Here is a 23,273-nt window from a genome sequence, read left to right on the forward strand (position 1 = left end):
TCTCTTGTAATATTCCACTACTTTGGGGTAATTAGTCCCCCAATCATCCTCGAACTCCTTCAAGTTGATCTCATATCTTTCCACACTCATCGACCAAACCAACATATCCCACGCTTTCATGAATAACCCAAACTAGATCTCACCTTCCTTCCATTCTTAATCTTCTTTTTTCTTCTCTTACTCTCTCTTCTCTTTAGTTAATTTACTAAGACGTCCATCTTCCTCCTTTTCACGTTTAGTGCCTTTCTTTGCTTTTGGATTTTGGATATGATTCCTACCATTATTTATAAGATTGCATTGGATATGCCAATTTCAAAGCAAATTTTGTGCATTGGGAAAAACTATCCTCATGGTGTTCATTATTGCTTGCTCATTGTCGGTCACTATAACCCCGGGAGTCTCGTCTTCGTGGTAGAGAAGCTTTAAAGTTTCCAGTGCCCAAATATAGCTATCATCCTTCTCACGATCCATAAAACACCATGCCACCGTGAACGATTGCTTATCCGAGGTTTGTCCAATAATGTTCAACAAAGGAATGTTATACCTATTCGTCTTATAAGTACAATCCATGAAAAAAACTTAGTAAAAGCACCGCGCCAATTGAATCATATCGGGATGCGCAAGAAAAATATGATCCACCTTCCCCTCCGATGACTCACGGTGTCTCACCGTGTAGTTGTATTTGTGTGCCAACCATTGTGATTCTTCCATTACCTTTCTTCCATCCCATTCAATTTTTTTGATGGTTGCCTTGGCCGCATAAATTGTAGACAATGAAGAAAGGTTATGCGGGTCGTCCCTCTTGAACTTAGGCGCTTGCTTGGTTTAATTCCTCAACTTGTTCTTACTTGTTCGAACTCATGGTGTTTCAACTTGGAAACTTGGCAGTGCCCAACAAGACTTTCCGGATCTTTATGGTTATGCCAACCAACTTCAACTCTATTCATTCTCCACATGTTATCGGATTCTTTGTTCCTCCATTAATAATCTTGAATGAGCATCCACACTTCTTTGACTTCGTCTTGTATACTCTAGTCGTCTTCTTATCATACACATAACCCTTTATCTTGTGACTTGCATCCGGCGATCTACTACACTCGCATACCATTTCAAACCGCGTACCTCTTTGTTGGGTGTTTTTCACTAGAATGCACATCTTCTCTTTTGCTTTCTCAATAATTCAATTTACCGCGTCGTTTTTTTCCTTCCATTCCAAATCGACACAAGTTAGTTTATATGTACTACATAAGTCGGCAGGGTCTATATATAAAACAACGCGCTAAAGAACCGCCGGTTTGGTCGAAGAATAAAAGAGTGACGACCAAATAACAGTCGGCAGGGTCAACGTACCCAGAACAATGCCGACTTAAGCATGTTTCAAATTCGTTACCTGTGCTGTAAAAAATCTTGTAGTAAGCTTGGTCTATATATAAAACAACGTCGGCTAAATAACAGCCGGCTGGGTCGGAAAATAAAATAATGCTGACCAGACTGTAGTCAGCAGGGTCTACGTACCACTACAATACCGGCCTAAACATGTTTCAAACCACGATTTATGTGTTGCAAAAAAAACTTTTAATCGGCATGGTTCATATTTTCGACCTTCCCGACTAAAATACTGCTCATGAAAAGTCGGAGCATTGGGTAATATATACCACGCCGACTTTAACAGTCTGCATGATCGACAATCGTCGACCTTGCCGATACTGGGCAACAAAAGTAAAAAAAGGAAGAAGCAAAATCGGTCATTTGTATGGAAAAATCACAATCTTCACCACGTAAGTTGTCTACCTGATTACTTGCAGCTCCACTCTCTTCTTCTTGGTCATTGGATTCTACGTTTGGTTCAAGACATTCATCACTTCTATACCCATCTTGAGTTTGAGGAAAATAAAAGTGAGGATCATGCATATAATACATTTGATCATGATCTGGTAGATCATCATACAAGTACTCATCTGTAAGAGGAAAGTTAGAAAACTCCCCCACTTCAAAATCAGGGATTTGAATCACTCACCTCACTCATATCACAAATTTCTCAAAAACCCTAACTTTTCCCCCTGAAAACCTCCTCTACCACTTCATACTCTTTCCTACTCTCAATTATTCCCAAATCCACTCATATAAATCAACTAACTAATCTAACTAATTTAACTAATCGAATTATTTTAATTAAATTAGTGTTAATCATTGCAGGGGAAATTTTGCCATTTAGAAAATACAAGGTTAAGGGGTGGATTCTTTTACTTCAAGATGACCTAGCTTTTGTCTTATTAGGTATACCCCAATCAAGCCAGGAGGGTTAATAGCTTAGGTTTTATTTTACTTTTTGTTATTTCAAAAGAGGTAAAAAGAAAAGAAAAAATAGAAGGAAAGAGAGATGAAAGTGATGGGTAAAAGTGTTTTGGGTTTTGTGTTAGGAGACAAAAGAGAAGAAAAGTTGGAGAAGATGAAAGTGACGCCTCATTTTTTTATTATATTTTTTTGTTCTATACACGGTTTTGGTAAATCAATAACCCTATTTAACTATTATTTACCACTCAAGATTTGATAAGGGACACACTATTTTATAAACACGCCCCACTTTTAAACTATACGCACCTCAAACACATAATATGGTAGTGACACCAAATTTAATAAAGATATATACGTACACTTCATAATGCTCACATTCACCACAATTAAAAATCATCTTTATTATTTTATTTTATTTTGGCAAACATAAATTAATTAAAATTAAATATTTATTCTTTATAAATTACAATCCAAACAAAATATTATGGATGGATTTTAGGCACGAAAATCATATTAATAAAATTTACGGGGTTTTACACTATTAACCCCTTAAAAAGAAATCAAAAATACAGGGTGTTACACCACGTCGATCCGGACGGTGGGTCCACTGTATGATTTCGCTCGACTATCGCGCAAAAGCCTAGCGATTATCGAGTGATAAATCAAAGTCCTCACATAATAGAAGTCCTAACATAATAAAAGGAAATGACTAAATACAACCCATATTTGGATTAAATGCAACCTCAATTAAACGCAACCCTCATTAATACGTTATTTTCTAAATACAACTCTCGTTGCTTTTTCCAATTTTAACCTAGGCATTATTGACTATTTTTTTTAGCATATTTTTACCACCGATTAATCATATTTATTTTTTATTAACCCTCAAATCCAACCACCTAGCTTCCTCTATAAACCATCACTAGCCGCGTGAATAGTGGATCAAATCTGCTACTTTCAAAATCATCCGCAACAAGGTGAATCTCATCGTTGAGTAAATCGTTTGAAGAATTGGCTAAAGATGTCTTGTTCGAGACCAATTTTGGACCAGAAAATTATTGTACATACATTATTAGCACTGTACATGAAAGATGCATTCATCTTTGGCCATCTTTCTTCTGGTTTTTTTGTTTGTCTTAATTAGTCGCTTCAAAATGCATATGTTTTAGTTAATTCATAAATACCCTGGTGTTTTTATTGAAAACTAGATAGACAGTAAACAAATCAGCGTAGCATCTTCCTCACAAAAGTTGGAGGCATAAGAAGACGATCAATTATAATCACTTTCAACACCAAGTGTAGAGGCGATGGAAATAATGGATTATTTGACCGCTTACGATTCACATATCTCGTATTAATTGTTTAGGAACAGACCTTGATTTACGGAAGAAGAAGAGTAATTAGTTATTTTCAGGTTATGACTGGACTTTTTATTTGGGTTGTATGTAGTTTTTTTTTTTAATCAAGAATACGAAAATATAAGTAAAATCACGGTTGTATTTTACCAAACGGTTTGTATTTAGTCACTTCCTAATAAAATCAAAGACGTTCCGTTTTCAATCAAAGAAATTTATCCTATTCTCTTCCTTCCTTACCCATTTCAAAACCCTAAACCTTTGATGACTTCTGCGTTTCTATATGGTAGGTGTTTAATTTCTTCTTTTAATTTTGAAATCTCAACTGAAACCCTGAACATATAGAAAACTCATTTAACCTAGAATCTCCAACTCTGTGTTATGTAACAATCGATTCAAAATGGTGATTTATTTTTTAAACCTCAAATGTGGATTTATATTTGTAATTTGCTTGCTAAGTGTTTGTTAAAATGTCTATGTAAATATCATTTTTTTCGGTAATGTCTCTGATAAACATTATGTTGTGACAGGTAACTAAGAAGTTGGGGTTTATTTCAATCACTTATATTGATATTTGAAGGTATAATTGTCTTTGTCAACATGGAGGATACGTCGTTTTTCGATCGAATGGTTAGAAATATTCGCTCAACTAGCAAGTAAGTGCAACTAAATAACTCTTGTGACTCTCCATTGTATGACTTTTTCGAGGACTTTGATATCGACAAGTTTTTTCACATCCAAAACATTAGAGTAATTTCTTATAATTTTACTTGTCTTGTTGTTAGATCACAAATATACGAGTTGTCATGTTAATCGAGTATGATCCTTCAAAACATGAAACTCTTCTAGATTCCAAAGAATTAGTAGACTTGCAGACCTGCCTATAGAGTTTACATCAGTTCTACTATATTTCTTTGGACCACAAATTTTTTGATTATCCATCTTTGAACATGACACCATTTTTGTTGCTTGAATCACGATAATGGAAGCTTTAGCTCTTTGAATCATTTGTGTCACCAGAATTCTTCTCTTCAGTGAGCAAAGGCAACGAACATTCCATGATAGGATTTTGATACCAATTGAAATAATTCTCTCTCCTTACCTCTATTATGTACTACCAAATCTCTTGTATTCCCTCACTAGTTTTAGTGACAAGAGGTTGGCTGATAGAGTTCCACATGACTCATAGTGGAGAGATAACAGAGACATCGGAGCTGACACAATCACCATCAATTTTCCACGAGTTCTCTGAATATGTGAAGCAGGGGCATTTGTATTCCTTTTAAGAATGTTTTAATCTAGGAATGTTCTACAAAATAAGGATACTTTTTAGTCGTTTCCGTCTTTAGTTTAGGGTTTCCTTGTTTAGTTCTATCTTTCTAGTATAAATAGGTTATTAGGTTTTTTTTAGGAGGCAGACTTTATTATATTTTCATGTGACTATAATCTAATAATTATCGAAGAGTAATGGGTTTTAACCTAGACTCAATTATGTACGTTTTTATTGTTATCAATCATATGTTCAATTCAATTACCTTTGTTTTATTTGCCCTAGTTTAGTGTTCTGATTTCTAGTTCTGCATTAATTAGCGCTAGAAACCAAACAGACCAACAAACCCTAGTTTCAATAATGGTAGGTAGAGATAGAGGTCATGGTGGTAGAGGTAATGGATATAGAGATTCTACTGAGTCAAGAAATTCGATTGAATACATGTTGCGACAGCGACAGGAACGTGTGAAGGCTTGAATGGAGATACCGGAGAGCCGATGCAAGAATTTAGATTCACTGGAAGGAGTTTATGAAGAAGATGAACACACAAAGGACGATGATAATCGTGGTTATGTTGTTTATGAGAATCTGGTATTCTCACAACACACCCCTTTGTATTCACCGGAAGGAGGATCAGAGGATGACGAACACATGTTTAATGAAAATACTTTTCATAACCGTGTTGTTCATGAATCTCATCATGGAAGGTTAGAAAACAGATTAATCAAAAACTTTGACTTGAACACCAGACAGGTGAAAGTTGAAGTGGATGATATGTCTGGAAGAATACATGTCGAAGATTTCCTAGATTGGGAGGCCAGCATAGAGAAATATTTTGAATGGCAGTCTATGATCGAAGCTCGTAAAGTGAAGTTTGACACGTTAAAGTTGAAGGGTTTAGCACTACAGTGGTGGAAAAGGCTACAAGAACGGCTTAAGATGCAAGGAAAAGCGAAAATCAACGCTTGGGTTCCCATGAAACAGAAGTTGCGCAAACAATTTCTGCCATCATATTATATGGTGAGGATGCATAAGAAGTTTCACTTGCGTCAACGTGACCTTAGTAAGAGCACAAAAGTAACCATCACATCAACAACACCTGCTCGGATTACAAACAGAGTGCACAAGAAACGCGTTAACTATATTGAAGATGATAGCGAAGAAAACACGTTTGGGGAGCTGAAACATGATGAATTTGAGAGTGATGATGAATTCATTGTTGATTGGGACTTACCGCCAGTATACGACTACGATAACCGTCCAAAAGTTGAAGAGGAATTTGTGCATGCTGATATTCTTATCAGCGAAGAGTCAAGTATTGTAAGCATTCCTGTAAACCAAGCTCATTTAGTTTACAAGAATCAAGATACATATGTGGTAGATGATCGCAGTTCGAAATCTCAAGCTCTATATACAGTACAAACTTTATGTATTGTTGACGATCTTGATTTGAAATCAGACTATCACAAGGGAGGGGATAGTCGCAAATAAGTTTGTAGAGAAAATTATCTTAGTAAAATTTGTGGACGAATTTTCCCTAACTGAAAAAGAGGGGGTCTAACAAAACCACCCAATATTTCGCTTAGCAATCTCTATGGACTAACTCTAAAATACTTTCTGGAGAATTAACTAGACAGTCAGACTCAATCTAGGTAAAAGTATCTCAAGGAGTTAATATCTCTCTCTTGTTTTGATTTACTCGAGATAATAGAAATAAACGAGTCTTTAATCAAACACAAGGAAAAACTTGGATGGTACCAAAGAGCAATGTCCAAGGATCAATCAATGACAATCAACAACCGAAGGTTGGATTATTCTAATTGATGATCTAAACGCACAACCTGTATTATTTCAATTATAAAGATAAAACAATATAATGCGGAAATAGAAATAACACATCCACCAGAAATTTTGTTAACGAGGAAACCGCAAATGCAGAAAAACCCCGGGACCTAGTCCAAATTGAACACACATTGTATTAAGCCGCTACAGACACTAGCCTACTCCAAGCTAACTTCGTACTGGACTGTAGTTGAACCCCAATCAATCTCCCACTGATCCAAGGTACAATTGTACTCCCTACGCCTCTGATCCCAGCAGGATACTGCGCACTTGATTCCCTTAGATGATCTCACCCACAACTAAGAGTTGCCATGACCCAAAGTCGAAGACTTGACAATAAACAAATCTGTCTCACACAGACAAGTCTATCAAAGGATCAATCTGTCTCCCACAGATAAACCCTAAAAGGTTTTGTTCCGTCTTTTGATAATAATCAAGGTGAATAAGAACCAATTGATAATCCGGTCTTATATTCCCGAAGAACAGCCTAGAGTTATCAATCACCTCACAACAATCTTAATCGTATGGTAGCGAAACAAGATGTTGCGGAATCACAAAAAAATGAGACGAATATGTTTGTGATTACTTTTTATATATTTCCTATCGGAGATATCAATCTCAAGCCAATCAATCTGATTATACTCGTACGACAGAAGATGCAAGATCAGATCACACAACTACGATAAAAGTAGTATCGGTATGGCTTCACAATACCAATGAAATCTTTAAGTCTTTAACCTGGTTTTAGAAGAAGAAAACAAAGGTTAAAGGAGAACCGACTCTAGTATTCAAACTAGTATCACACGTGAGGTGTGGGGATTAGTTTTGCACAGATACTAGAGTTCTCCTTATATAGTTTTGCGAAACCCTGATTTGAAATACTATATAAGGGGACATCTAGCAACTCTGCAAAACTAATCCCCACACCTCACGTGAGATACTAGTTTGCGTGCTAGAGTCGTTTCTCTTTTAAACTTTGGTTTTCTTCTTCTAAAACCAGGTTAACGACTTAAAGACTTCATTGGGATTATGAAGCCATACTGATACTACTTTTATCGTAGTTGTGTCATCAGATCTTGCATCTTCTATCGCACGAGTACAATCAGATTGATTGGCTTGAGATTAATATCTCCGATAGGAAAGATATAAAAAGTAGTCACAAACATCTTCGTCTCATTGTTTGTGATTCCGCAACATCTTGTTTCGCTACCATACGATTAAGATTGTTGTGAGGTGATTAATTTATCTAGGTTGTTCTTCGGGAATATAAGACTGGATTATCAATTGGTTCTTGTTCACCTTGATTATTATCAAAAGATGGGACAAAAACTTTAGGGTTTTTCTGTGGGAGACAGATTAATCCTTTGATAGACTTGTCTGTGTGAGACAGATTTGTTTATTTTCAAATCCTGCGATTTTGGGTCGTAGCAAATCTTAGTTGTGGGTGAGATCAGCTAAGGGAATCAAGTGCGCAGTATCCTGCTGGGATCAGAGGCGTAGGGAGTACAACTGTACCTTGGATCAGTGGGAGACTGATTGGGGTTCAACTACAGTCCAGTCCGAAGTTAGCTTGGAGTAGGCTAGTGTATGTAGCGGCTTAATACAGTGTGTGTTCAATATGGACTAGGTCCCGGGGTTTTTCTGCATTTGCGGTTTCCTAGTTAACAAAATTCTGGTATCTGTGTTATTTCTATTTCCGCATTATATTTTTTATAATTGAAATAATACAGGTTGCGCGTTAGTTCAATCAATTGGAGAATTCGACTTAACGGTTATTGATTGATATTAATTGAAACTTGGATATTGGTCTTTAGTACCATCCAATTTATTCCTTGTATTTGATTAGTACTCGCAGTTTCAGTTTGAGGAAATCAAATCAAGAGAGAGGTATAAACTCGTTGATGTACTTTTAATTGATTGAGTCTTGTTGATTCTCTTAAAGGTATATTCGAGTTTGTCCATATAGATTGCTAAGCGAAATATTGGGTGTTGTTGTTAGACCCCCGCTTTTTCAATTGGTATCAGATCAGGCAAACACGTTCAAGACCTCAAAAGTCTGTGTTTGTAGCGATCTGACTATATGGACCATAAAGTCTCAATTGACGCTTCACCAGGTTTAAAAACCAACCGTAGAAAAAAAGTATGATAAACTGGTTACTCTTCAAAAAGGGTTGGATGAATAAATCCGGATCAACTCTGGTCTTGTTGCAGAAATTGCAATTCTTAAGGATTTGATATCTGGTAATAGTCCCTTGGTGAATCTGAGAAACTCCAGTTGTTCCTCTTTAAAGAATAGTTGTAAATCAGATGGTAATCAACGACCGGTTGTTGTGAAAACTGATATGAGTAGGAACCACTCAGAAAAACTTCAAGGCTTTGGCCCGTATTATTGTTGTGATTCTTCCAATAACCTTCAACAGGTTTGTGTGTCATTTCAAAAGAGTCTGGATGTTGCAAGTAATCTTTGTAAGAAAACTAAACAACTTTTTGATACTCTGAAAGGACATACAAAAATATCAGGAAACTCTAAACAGAGAAGTACTAATAGTATGGGTGCCTTTGCTGTAAGATCTGCGTTTCCTTTTCAATGGTTTCTTGATAGTGGTTGTAGTAGACACATGACATGTGATCTCACATGGTTTGTTTCGTCTATTGACTATGAAGGAGGTCCTATAACGTTTGGAGATGGGAGTTGTTGCTACATCAGCAAGAAGGGAACGATCAAGTTTCCCGGTGTTCCAGAAATCCATGATGTAGTATATGTAAAAGGTATGACTGCTAATCTTCTTTCTATTAGTCAAATTTGTGACAAAGGTCATCGAGTTGTCTTCAATGAAAATGGATGTGACATTGTAGACAAAACTGGGAAAGTAATTTTTCAAGGAACTCGTGGTAAAAACAACTGTTATCTACTTGATACTCAGTTTAGCAACCGTTGCAATTTGACTAAGGTGGAATCTACACATCTTTGGCATGAGCATTTTGGTCACATCAATTATCGTCTTCTAACTAAGATAATTAAAAAAGAACTTGTTAGAGGCATTCCCAAAATCAATGCAAAGATTGAAGGTGTACGTGGTGCCTGTCAAAAGGTTAAGCGAACGAAATTTCACCACAAATCATCTCGAGATATTCTCACTAAAGCTCCACTTGATTTAATTCATATGGATCTCTTCGGACCAATTCAACAACCCACTGTTGCTGGTAAGAAGTATGCTTTAGTTATGATAGATGATTACACCAGATTCACTTGGGTTGCATTTCTATCTCATAAGAATGAAACTCTTGGTGAATTCAAGATTATTGTTAAAAGGATCCAGAACGAACAAGGTCGCAAACTAAAGAAAATTAGAAGAGATCGTGGATCTGAATTCAAAGACAGCAAAGTATTTGAATTCTTTGAGAACTTGGGATCATTCAACAATACTCACCACCTATCACTCCTCAAGCTAATGGAGTTGCTGAAAGAAAGAATAAGAATATTCAGTAAATGGCCAGAGTAATGATCCATAAAAAAAACTTACCATTAAGATTTTGGGGAGAAGCTGTTTTTACAACATGTTACTTGATCAACCGTGTGTATTTACAGTCTAAAACCCTTAACACTCCTTATGAGTTGTGGTACGGAAGGAAACCCAACCTACACTATCTCAGGGTGTTTGGAAGTAAGTGCTATATTCTGAAAGATCGAGAATATAAAGGGAAATTCGACACCAAAAGTGATGAAGGTATCTTTCTTGGCATGCTTCTGATAGTCGTGTTTTTCGAGTGTTTAACCTTAGAACACAAGTCATGATGGAATCTGCTAATGTTATCATCGACGACATTAGTAACTTTAGTCATGATAATCCTCCTGCTGAATTGCCTCCAACCGAGACAATTGAGAAAGTCAAAGAAATTCCAGAATCAGTTGAAGTTATCCCAACAGTTACTGATCCTGACATTTCTAGTGAGGAGGAGAAAAACACTGATCAAGCCATTCCTGACGAACAAGAACGTGTCCCTCCACGACATTTCTGGGTTCAAAGGAATCATGATCCCAACAGTATTATTGGAGGAAGATATTCTACATCCAAAACAAGAGGACAACTTCAAAATATGTGCAATTTTGTTTGTTATCTTTCACAAGTAGAACCAAGGAATATTGATGAAGCTCTGAACGATCCCTTTTGGGTGAATGCAATGCATGAAGAGTTAAATCAATTTCAAATACAACATGTGTGGGAACTTGTACCTTTTCCCTCAAATGTCAATATTGTTGGTACCAAATGGATATTCAAGAATAAGTCTGATGAATTTGGCACGATTGTCATAAACAAAGATAGACTTGTCGCTCAAGGATATTCACAGATTGAAGGGATTGACTTTGAAGAGACCTTTGCTCCTGTGGCACGCCTTGAGTCCATTCATCTTTTGTTAGATCATGCTTGTTTTCTTAAGGTTAAGATGTTTCAAATGGATATAAAATCCGCATTCCTAAACGGAATTTTAAAGGAGGAAGTCTATGTCGCTCAATCTAAGGGGTTTGAAAATCCTGATTTCCCAGATCATGTGCTAAAGCTCAAAAAGGCATTGTATGGTTTGAAACAAGCACCTAGATCCTGGTTTAAAAAACTTACCACTTCTCTCATTAGAAAATGTTTTTCAAGAGGCGGAGCTGATAAAACTTTGTTTACCAAATGGAATGGGAAAGATGTGGTTATTTCTCAAATCTATATAGATGATATTATCTATGTATCAACTTCTGAAAAATTTGCAAAGGACTTCCAAGTCTCTCTTGCTAAAGAATTTGAAATGAGCAATGTTGGTGAATTAAAATTCTTCTTAGGATTAAAAATTCAACAACATAAGGACGGAATTTACTTATCCCAAGAGAAGTATGCTCGAGACCTTGTAACAAGTTTCGTTCTGGATAAGTCTTCCCCAAAATTAACACCTATGCCCACTACTGGTAAACTATATAGAGATGAGAAAGGATCAAAGGTGGATCAAAAGTTGTATCGATCTATTATTGGTAGCCTTTTGTATCTTACAGCTACTAGACCTGATATTTATTTCAGTGCTGGTTGTTGTGCCAGGTTTCAGGCAAATCCAAAGGAAACTCATCTTGCAGATGCAAAAAGGATCATTCGATATATTAATCACACTGCCGGGTACGGTTTATCTTACACTTTTGATACTAACACTAATCTATCTGCTTATTCACATGTTGATTGGGCAGGATGTGTAGAAGACAGAAAAAGTACATCAAGGGGTTTCTACTATGTAGGACTGAATCTTGTATCTTGGCATAGCAAGAAGAAAAATTCTCAATCCCTGTCTACATGTGAGGCAGAATATATTGTTGTTGGATCATTTTGTACTCAACTCCTATGGATGAAACAAATGCTAGCTGATTATGGAGTTGATACTGGAATAATGAAGATCTTTTGTGATAACTCTAGTGCGATTTGAATCACTGAGAATCCCATTGAGCACTCAAGAACAATGCACTGACATAAGGTACCATTTTATTCGTGATTTCTATGAAAATGGTATCATAAGTATGGAATTTGTGCCTTCAAAACAACAATTGGCTGATATTCTTACCAAACCATTAGACACTGATACGTTTCAACACTTGCGGAAGTCTGTTGGTGTTGTTTTGGTTCATTAAAACATTTCTATAACTCTTTCCCCTATGCTTATCTTTATTATTTGGGAAATTGAGTTTGAAACTCCAGTAGGTTTACTCCAGTTCAGTTTCTGTAGAGTTTTTTTTCTCTTGTTAGTGTCATTTTTATTTCAAAATCCTTCTTTTATTTTGAAATTAAGGTCACTCTTGTTGTTCCCTTGGGAATGACATCAAATGGGGGAGAGTTCTTTTGAACTTGTGCTTAATGGTCATATCTTGAGGGGTGTGCGACTGTGGAATTTTAAAGGGGTTATCTTGTATCTTTAAACTCCTTGATGAATTTTATTAGCTTCGGATATATGATTGCATCTAAATTAGATGGTATGTATTTTCTTTTAGTCATGAAATGTCTCTTACAAAAAATTCATTATGATCCCGTTCTTGTACCTTTGCCAATTTTATTGACAAAAAGGGGGAGAATTAATATGTAGTTCATATTACAAATACATATGGTTTTCAGATCATTGTGTAAGGGGGAGTGGTTTCCATGTGATATGGAGTATTGACTAAGGGGGAATGATACATATCACCATAGTATTATTGTTGAAGTTGTGATACAATTGGACTTTGAAACTGTGTAATAATACTATGACATTGTATAAAAATGATCGAGACCGATACTTTATCATTGTTATGGCTACGGATCTTCAACAAGGGTGATATTATACTTACAACCTTTGGGATTATTGGATTACTTGGAAGTGACGAAGATTTCGAGGAATGTTGAAGATTAGACATGTGGAATATGAGCTACTAAAGTTTCTTTATCTTTTTTGTATTCCATATGTATTGATAGTTTTGTCACTAAAATTGACAAAGGGGGAGATTGCTAGAGCATTGCTCGGTCGAACTCGCATGTGTTGCTATCTCAAGCATGTTTGTCAATGTTAGTGATCAAAACTATAAGTATTGATTTCTAGTCTACTATATCTAAGTCTCGGACTAGGATAAAAAGTATAGTTGAGCTCAAGGACGTCATGGCGATTCATCATACAAGAAGAAGAACTACTCAAGGAACCGGTGGAACTTCTCGACAAAAAGGTATGTGAAGACTTGAACTTATCTGTCACTCAAAAGTCTATCTACTCTATCTCCTACTTCTTGAGACAAAAAGTCATATGCTATAATATAGACTTAGATTATACACATTTGGTATTTCGAGCCGAGTATACCTCGCCTATCTATATCTCGAAATATGTGTTGGTAAGCGTTCCACTTCGACCATGTTTATCTTTACCTAGTGACGAAAGTCATGATATGTTTCAATCACTTTCAAAATTGCTTTGACGAGAAATGGTGTAACAACTGTATAACGTCCTCTAAGAATGTTTCAATGGTTGGAATGAGAGTTTAGATTACATAACCAATGATGGACATAAGTATTGTTGTGGAAACACATATGTGCATAAGTCCTATCCCTTGAACCAAAGTTTGCGAACTTTGTTGATCAAGTGAAACCGGAAGAATGGCTTGTTGCCAAGTCCGTGAACTCAGTCCGCGAACTGCCGAATTTCTCATCGCGAGAAATTCTGTTGGAGTTGACAAACTTATTACGTGAGTACCAGTACGCAAACCGGCAGAAATTCTTTGCCGAGATTTTCTGCTTGAGTTTGTAAACTCTGCCCGGTTGCTTAAGTCCGCGAACCTAGTGTGCGAACTTAAGAAGGTTATATATCTGAAGATGATTTCTGAACTTAAACTTATGAAGACTAAGGAATGCAATTTGCAAACCGTGGATATAAAGTTCATGAACCGATTCGAGTGAATCAAATCATCTTTGCTTCAATTGTGTCTTGTGTAGTACATAAGATTTCCTTGCAATTGAAAAACTTTCTAACTAGTTCAATTGAGTCATTTGAACTAGTTATGGTGAAGAAGAATATGGTTGGTATGAAATGCTCATATGGATAACCTTTTGGTTAACTATTGTTGAACCAACAATGTACACATTTGGGTACGGTTAACAAACCTAGAAGCATGCATTTCATTTTTGTATAACAAGCTAAGTTTTCGATCTAACGGTTGAGAAATATTAGCTTGAATCTAAATAAGGTTTTCATCTAACGGTGGATATTGTTTGCTTTTTGACCAAGGCGAAACCCTGATTTGAAAGACTATATAAGGGGACATCTAGCAACTCTGCAAAACTAATCCCCACACCTCACGTGTGATACTAGTTTGCATGCTAGAGTCATTTCTCCTTTAACCTTTGGTTTTATTCTTCTAAAACCAGGTTAACTACTTAAAGACTTCATTGGGATTGTGAAGCCAGACCGATACTACTTTTATCGTAGTTGTGTGTTCTGATCTTGCATCTTCTATCGTACAAGTACAACCAGATTGATTGGCTTGAGATTAATATCTCTGATAGGCAAGATATAAAAAGTAGTCACAAACATCTTCGTCTCATTGTTTGTGATTCCGCAACATCTTGTTTCACTACTATACGATTAAGATTGTTGTGAGGTGATTAATTTATCTAGGTTGTTCTTCTGGAATATAAGACCGAATTATCGATTGGTTCCTGTTCACCTTGATTATTATTAAAAGACGGAACAAAAACTTTAGGGTTTTTTTGTGGGAGACAGATTGATCCTTTGATAGACTTGTCTGTGTGAGACATATTTGTTTATTGTCAAAGCCTGCATTTTGGGTCGTAGCAACTCTTAGTTGTGGGTGAGATCAGCTAAGGGAATCAAGTGTGCAATATCCTGCTGGGATCAGAGGCGTAGGGAGTACAACTGTACCTTGGATATGTAGGAGACTGATTTGGGTTCAATTACAGTCCAGTCCGAAGTTACCTTGGAGTAGGCTAGTCTCTGTAGCGGCTGAATACAATGTGTGTTCAATCTGGACTAGGTCCCAGGGTTTTTCTGCATTTGCGGTTTCCTCGTTAACAAAATTCTGGTGTCTGTGTTATTTCTATTTCGCATTATATTTGTTATAATTGAAATAATACAAGTTGTGTGTTAGTTCAATCAATTGGAAAATCCGACTTAACGGTTGTTGATTGATATTGATTGAAACTTGGATATTGGTCTTTGGTACCATCCAACTTATTTCTTATATTTGATTAGCACTCGCAGTTTCAGTTTGAGGAAATCAAATCAAGAGATGGATATAAACTCGTTGATGTACTTTTAATTGATTGAGTCTTGTTGATTCTCTTAAAAGTATATTCGAGTTTGTTCATACAGATTGCTAAGAGAAATATTGGGTGGTATTGCTAGACCCCTGCTTTTTCAGTTACCAACGAGGAAAAGCTATAGTTTTCTGCTACAACAGTGGTTAGAACTAGTGACTATTCTCTTAGAGAGCTTTGTCATCTTTTTTCTAGCACATCTGTTTGCAGTCCCAAGTAACCCATTTCCCGTTGTTGTTATAAAAGTATTAGATGGGAAGGAACAATAAGTGACCAGCGGAACTCAAAAGCTGGGTAAGGTAACTTTTCTGGATTTAACCAGTAATCAGATTATTGGTAAGTACAGAAGAGCGACAATTTCTAATCGACAGTATAAGGCACTTCAAGGAAAAGTTCCAATTATGGATTTTGTTTTTGATCGCAGCAAACCAAAATAGAAACCATGTTATGATAAGTTGATTAGGGTGGTTATTCTGAATGCAACTGTTGGCATGATTAATTTGCAGTCTATAAAGACAACAAACGCTGAGAAGAAAAAGGAGAATTTGATGCTGGCATGGCAGGTTTCAATAGCTATCTTAGACGGTTATTACGTGCTGAATATCAAAACGTGGTGATGGAGTCAATACTTGTTACTGGCATACCTCAATCAATAATCACAAATGGATATTTGGGTTTTCTATTTGATCATGGGAAAGCAGCGAGGATATTATATGGTGCAGTGAAGTTGAACAACATTTCTTGTTTACTGTCGTTTACCATATCTAAGGCTAAAAGTTTTGTTTTGACCGCGGGAAGCCAGCTGGATGTTATACGGAGAATGAGCTAGAGGCGATATGTGCTAAAAATTAAGAAGACTTGCTCGTCGGAATTGAGATTTTCTTTCAACCTAGGGTGGTTTATACAGGGGCATTTTATGTTCCTTTTAAGAATGTTTTAATCTAGGAATGTTCTACAAAATAGGAATACTTTTTAGTCGTTTCCGTCTTTAGTTTAGGGTTTCCTTGTTTAGTTCTATCTTTCTAGTATAAATAAGCTATTAGGATTTTTTAGAAGGCAGACTTTATTATATTTTCATATGACTGTAATCTATTGTTATCGAAGAGTAATGGGTTTTAACCTAGACTCAATTATCTACGTTCTTATTGTTATCAATCCTATATTCAATGCAATTACCTTTGTTTTATTTGCCCTGGTTTAGTCTTCTGATTTCTAGTTCTGCATTAATTGGTGCTAGAAACCAAACAGACCAGCAAACCCTAGTTTCTACAATGGTAGGTAGAGATAATGGATATAGAGGTTCTACTGGGTCAAGAACTTCGATTGAAGACATGTTGCGACAGCGACAGGGACGTGCGAAAGCTCAAATGGAGATACCGGAGAGCCGACGCAAGAATTTAGATTCACCGGAAGGAGATTCTGAATAAGATGAACACATAAAGGACGATGAGAATCGTGGTTAAGTTGTTCATGAGAATCCAGTATTCGCACAACACACCCCTTTATATTCACTGGAAGGAGGATCAGAGGATGACGAACACATGTTTAATGAAAATACTTTTCATAACCGTGTTGTTCATGAATCACCTCATGGAAGGTTAGAAAACAGATTAATCAAAACCTTTGACTTAAACACCAGACGGGTGAAAGTTGAAGTGGATGATATGTCTGGAAGAATACATGTCGAAGATTTCCTATATTGGGAGGCCAGCATAGAGAAATATTTCGAATGGTAGCCTATGATCGAATCTCGTAAAGTGAAGTTTTCAAGTTAAAGTTGAAGGGTTCAACACTACAGTGGTGGAAAAGGCTACAAGAACGGCTTAAGAGGCAAGACAAAGTGAAAATCAACACTTGGGTTCACATGAAACAGAAGTTGCGCAAACAATTTCTTCCATCAGATTATATGGTGAGGATACATAAGAAGTTTCACTTGCGTCAACGTGAGCTTAGTAAGAGCACAAAGGGAATCAGCACATCAACAACAGCTGCTCGGATTACAAATAGAGTGCACAAGAAACGCGTTAACAATAACACATTTGGGGAGCTGAAACATGATGAATTTGAGAGTGATGATGAAGTCGTTGTTGATTGGGACTTACCACCAGTATACGACTACGATAACCGTACAAAGGTTGAAGAGGAAGTCTTTCCTGTTGATACTCTTATCAGCGAAGAGTCAAGTATTGTAAGTATTCCTGTAAACCAAGCTCATTTGGTTTACAAGAATCAAGATACATATATGGTCGCAGTTTGAAATATCAAGCTCTATATACAGTACAAACTTTATGTACTGTTGACGATCTTGATTTGAAATCAGACTATCACAAGGGAGAGGATTGTCGCAAAGAAGTTTGTAGAGAAAATTATCTTAGTAAATTCGTGGGAGAATTTTCCCTAACAATGGGAGGGATTCAGTTACTTTAGATCCCTTTGCGAGGCAATTGTGTTACTCCAAAGAGCGTGTAAATACTTGTGATCAGTTGGTACTGCAAGGTGAGATTCTCAGTTGCACTGTTACTAATAAACTATGTAAGGCTGTGTACTAATATCATCTGCAACATGGAGTTGATGCAGTGAGTTATCTTTGTCGAAACAAATTGGTGAGGAAGGATAAGCATATATTTGATGACATAAGACGTACCCATCGATCACGAGGGGTGTGCAATTACCAACAAGAAGAAGACAGTGGCATTGGAAGTGTCTTCGGTTATTGGTAGATATTTGATACTGGACATAACCGAAGCATTGGAAAATAAGTCACTTTCAATCGAATGTAATCACAGAGAGAACAGCCATGAGTTGTTGAATGGTTGGGATTTGATGAGAGTTTTTGTATCTGACAGTCAGAAGTTGGGTTTGGAGAATATTACTAGGTTGGTGATAAACAATCCAGACATGATCAAGTCGCACCAAACCCAGGATGTCATATCATCAAAGAATGCTGATGTTTGTTTTCCTAAAGTTGTGACTACTGTTATGAAGGAATCAGATTATGACGTTCAAAGAAAGTTAGAATATGGAGTAAGGAAGATAGTGGTCGCAACTGACATGATTGAAACTGTCACCACCAATAATTAGGCGTCTTTGGTTTTTGATTAAAGAAGGTCAAAAGAAAAGATGGAGGTGACTGATCTCACATTAGCTAGGTTGAACCAATCCAAAACACAAATGGATGACATTATCAAGAGACCCCGAGCTAGCTTTATCAACTTACTGAAGGGATTTGGTATCATTATCAAAAGATATGTCCTTGATTTTCTTTATGGGTTGTGTGTTGTTGAGAGGTTATTGGAGTATCTTAGTTCTGCATACTATACAATATGCGAAGATGAGGAGCAAAACATTACTGTTCTTGCAGGGAAGCATAATTCGAGTCCATCTTTTTGGTTACCAACGAGGAAAAGCTATAGTTTTCTGCTACAACAGTGATTATAACTAGTGAATATTCTCTTAGAGAGCTTTGTCATCCTTTTGCTAGCACATCTGTTTGCAGTCCTAAGTAACCCATTTCTCGTTGTTGTTCTAAAAGTATTAGATGGGAAGTAACGATCAGTGACCAGCAAAACTCAAAAGCTGGGTAAGGTAACTTTTCGGGATGTAACCAGTAATCAGATTACTGGAAAGTACAGAAGAGCGACAATTTCTAATCGACAGTATAAGGAACTACAAGGAAAAGTACCAATGATGGCTTTTGTTTTTTATCGCGGTAAACCAAAACAGAAACCATGTTATGATAAGTTGATTAGGGTGGTTATTCTGAATGCAACTGTTGGCATGATTAATTTGCAGTATATAAGGACAACAAACGCTGAGAAGAAAAAAGAGAATTTGGTTGCTGGCATGGCGTGTTTCAATAGCTAGCTCAGACCAGAGGTTATTACGTGCTGAATATCAAAACGTAGTGATGGAGTTAATACTTGTTATTGGCATACCTCAGCCAGTAATTACAAATGGAGATTTGGGTTTTCTATTTGATCATTAGAAAGCAGCGAGGATATTATATGGTGCAGTGAAGTTGGACAAACATTTCTTATTTATTATCGTTTACCATATCTAAGGTTAAAAGTTTTGTTTTGACCGCGGGAAGCCAGCTGGATGTTATACGGGGAATGAGCCGGATTTTATCTAAGAAGACTTGCTCGTCGGAGTTGAGCTTTCTTTCAACCTGGGGTAGTTAATACAGGGACATTTTGTGTTCCTTTTAAGAATGTTTTAATCTAGAAATGTTCTACAAAATAAGATACTTTTTAGTCATTTCCGTCTTTAGTTTAGGGTTTCCTTGTTTAGTTCTATCTTTCTAGTATAAATAGGCTATTAGGTTTTCTCTAGGAGGCATACTTTATTATATTTTTATATGACTATAATCTATTGTTATCGAAGAGTAATGGGTTTTAACCTAGACTCAATTATGTACGTTCTTATTGTTATCAATCCTATGTTCAATTCAATTATCTTTGTTATATTTTCCCTAGTTTAGTGTTCCGATTTCTAGTTCTGCATTAATCTGAATCATTCACCAAGTCCTCGTTCAATAGGAATTTCAAGTAATCTGCATTTATGATAGGCTTGTGGACTTCGGATTCCCTGTCTCCCTCTTTCGTATGCCATGGTGTCCTTCCAATTAGACGCTTCCATGTGGCGTTTATTTCCTTCCCATTTAAAAACGTAACAAAAATCTATTAAAATCGAGAAAGAGAATATATTTTCTTTAATTCTTTCCATATCAGGAAACCATATGCAAACCAAGATCCAAACCTTTCTCTCCTCCTTGATGAACGAGTTTTCCATCAAATAATAAAACAAAAAATGACAAAAAAATAATGAACAAATATTTTTATAAGAAATTCATAATATAACCTGATCCGGTAGGTTTAGATGATCTTCCTATAGCTCATTAGACTCCGTCTATTATGAAGGACCCATGGGTTGGTAAAAAATGATTCGGCTTTCACGTTCAGAAAAATTGTGTATTATACCTATCTTCATTTCTCCGACTCCAATTCATAATCTGCTTGATTATCTTCTCTCTTTTGAATGTAAATATTTATATTTTATATTCTTTTCCGATTTAAGTAAATTCATTTAATGATAAATATATGGGTAAAAAATTGAAACCACATGGCAGCGTTTAATTGGAGGTACACCGTGGCACACGGAAGAGGGGGACAGGGTATCTCGATTCCGCAGTGGTACAGATGGTGAGTGCTTAAAGTTATGAAATAGTAGGAGAATTGGGGGAGAGCGAAGATTCTTGCACCAAAGCTTTCCGAACTTTCTGTCTACGGTTATTTACTCGCCTTGATTTTGGCTTATTAACTGAGTAGTAATGGCTGAGAGGATTGAGGAGAATAGTTGGGAGTTAATCTTGTGTCTCTTACGCCTAAAGAAAATTGAGCTAAAATCATCCATAAAGGTGGATCTACTAAAGCTTAGCTGATGAAATTTGTAACATCTTGTAAATTTTCAAGTGAGTTTCTCTAGTCCGTGTCCGATGTTGTATCTTCATAATAGGGAAATTAATAGTTTCGCTTGGGGAAATTTTCAATTTGATATGGTTAGAGAACACTGTTTTGCTTTTGATTTATCCTCGTAGATATTTATATCTCAAGGATTGGAGGTATGGTTTTGACTGGAAGAAAATTTACATCTTGTCGTTACAAATGCACGCATCAATGAATTTTTTAATTAACTTTTTTTCGATGATTTCAGGTATTACACCGGTTATCCGAAGGATCTTGGGCCTTCTAAAATTATTTACTTCACATCAGAGTGAGAATTTGTACAACTTCTGCACGAAGGTTAGCCTGTGGCGGTTGCATTTACAATCAAGTGAGTTTTTCAATTTTAGTTATCATTTTACAATCATTGTCTTTTCTACTTCAGTCTATTCATTTTGTTATTCTGTTGTTTGTCGTAGATATCCTTTCACCAAGCATTTTGATATAAAGTATTGGAGGAAGCTGCATCAGAGTTTCATCCACACGTAAAGTTTATGCGTGTATGTCGCTTCTTCTATATTCTTTTGTACTTCAGTTGTTTCTGTACTCTCCTATGTCTTTCTGCAAATTTGTTTATTGAAGTTTGCCTCATTTGTTAACTAAATTTGCACTGAATATGAGGCTAAAGCTTGATACTTGATAGTTGATAGTTAATCATTTTTTTCCTTTTTTTCTAATCATACAACCTTGCTCATTCTTATGGGATCTTCCAAGTTGAATGTCCTAAGTATCATGGATTCTGCATAACTCGTCAGAGGAAAGACTATCCATACATCCAGATATTTCATAGTCCACAACAACAAGTAAGTTTCATTCCCATCATATGCTAAAGCTGTAATGTTCCCGGTGTTGCCCCCATATTGTTGTCTGAGGGAAACGGAAGTTTAATGTTCCTATAAGGTTTATGTTTTCTGTACCTGAATCATACAATATGAAAGTTTATATTTTTACTTCCTTTTCCCTATTAAATATTCGGCCTGACAAAAGAATTGAACTTTTTATAGGCAGCAAACCAAGGAAAGACTTCTGCTGCAAATACAACGAAATATGCAGTCAAAGTTCTTCCTGTAAGTTTTGATTCTTCTTATCAGCTATTGATTGTGTTTGTGAAAAACTGTTTTGTACCCTTCACTTGTCAACAAATTTTATCTACAAATGGGGCTATAAATGTGGAGAAACCCCGGTACAACATCGCTCTAAGATTTACAGCACAAGTTGATAACAAATTGTGCATCTTTCTGTGTAATCTTACAACATGTTCTTTTTATTTAATTTGTAGTTCAATTACGATGTTAGTGCATATGGGTTCATGGAGTTCTTCAAGCGACATGGAATTCAATATTCAGAACCAAAATGAAGAACTTGGGTGTGGAAAAAATGCTTATATTTTCGTGGCAGTTTACTCATCTTGGATAATATATTAAGATTTAATTACATTTAAGTCAAGATTGTCTCTTTTTGAAAACCAAAGTTGTGTTATTTCAGATCTGGTCACTTTGACGTTTAGGGAACACTGTCCGATGATATTAACCATAAAATCCAGTTATATAGGGATATAAACGGCTGTGCAAATTGAAGTCCATATAAGTGGAGTATGTTCCGGCAGAGAAACATCATGAACCCCCGTTACAGAAGGAATACAAATAACGAGGAAGAAGCTAAAACAACTCGAGAACATAATCCATGGCCATCACATTTCTGTTAAACAACCCATGGTTAAGAACTTGTTTCGAGTTTATGCTTTTTTTTTCTTCTTCTCCGTCTTGTTTTCTGATTTTTACATGTATGTTATTTCTGTAGTTTCTACATTACGTTTGCTTCTGGAAAGTACAATAGTTCCATCATGTTATCAAATACGTCATAAAAATAAAAACTTGTACAAGAAAGATCATTAATGGAGATCCAACTCGTTCGTAAGTCGGCTGAGTCAAGGTACGCGGACAGGTTTGCAAACTTGTTGGTAAAATCGAGTTCCGGAGTTGACAGAACTTTTTCAGTTCACGTACCGGTTTGCAAACTTAGGTGCAAAACTGAGTTCCGAAATTGACAAAACTTTTTCAGTTTGCGAGCCATTTTGGAAACCTTAAGACTTTACCGGTTCCGGAGTTCACATAACCTTTTCAGTTTGTGCACTGGTTTGAGTACTAAACTGGTTCATGAACATAGAACTGTATTGGTTCGCATACCGGTTTGG

At 36.3% G+C, this 23,273-nt stretch overlaps 1 pseudogene; it reads left to right on the forward strand.

Annotated features, from left to right (window-relative positions):
- Positions 1-20,699: 20,699 nt before the first annotated feature.
- LOC113324696 lies at positions 20,700-22,522 on the forward strand (annotated as a pseudogene).
- Positions 22,523-23,273: the final 751 nt, after the last annotated feature.

This window comes from Papaver somniferum, chromosome 11, assembly GCF_003573695.1.
Source record: "Papaver somniferum cultivar HN1 chromosome 11, ASM357369v1, whole genome shotgun sequence".
In the NCBI taxonomy this organism is placed as follows: domain Eukaryota; kingdom Viridiplantae; phylum Streptophyta; class Magnoliopsida; order Ranunculales; family Papaveraceae; genus Papaver; species Papaver somniferum.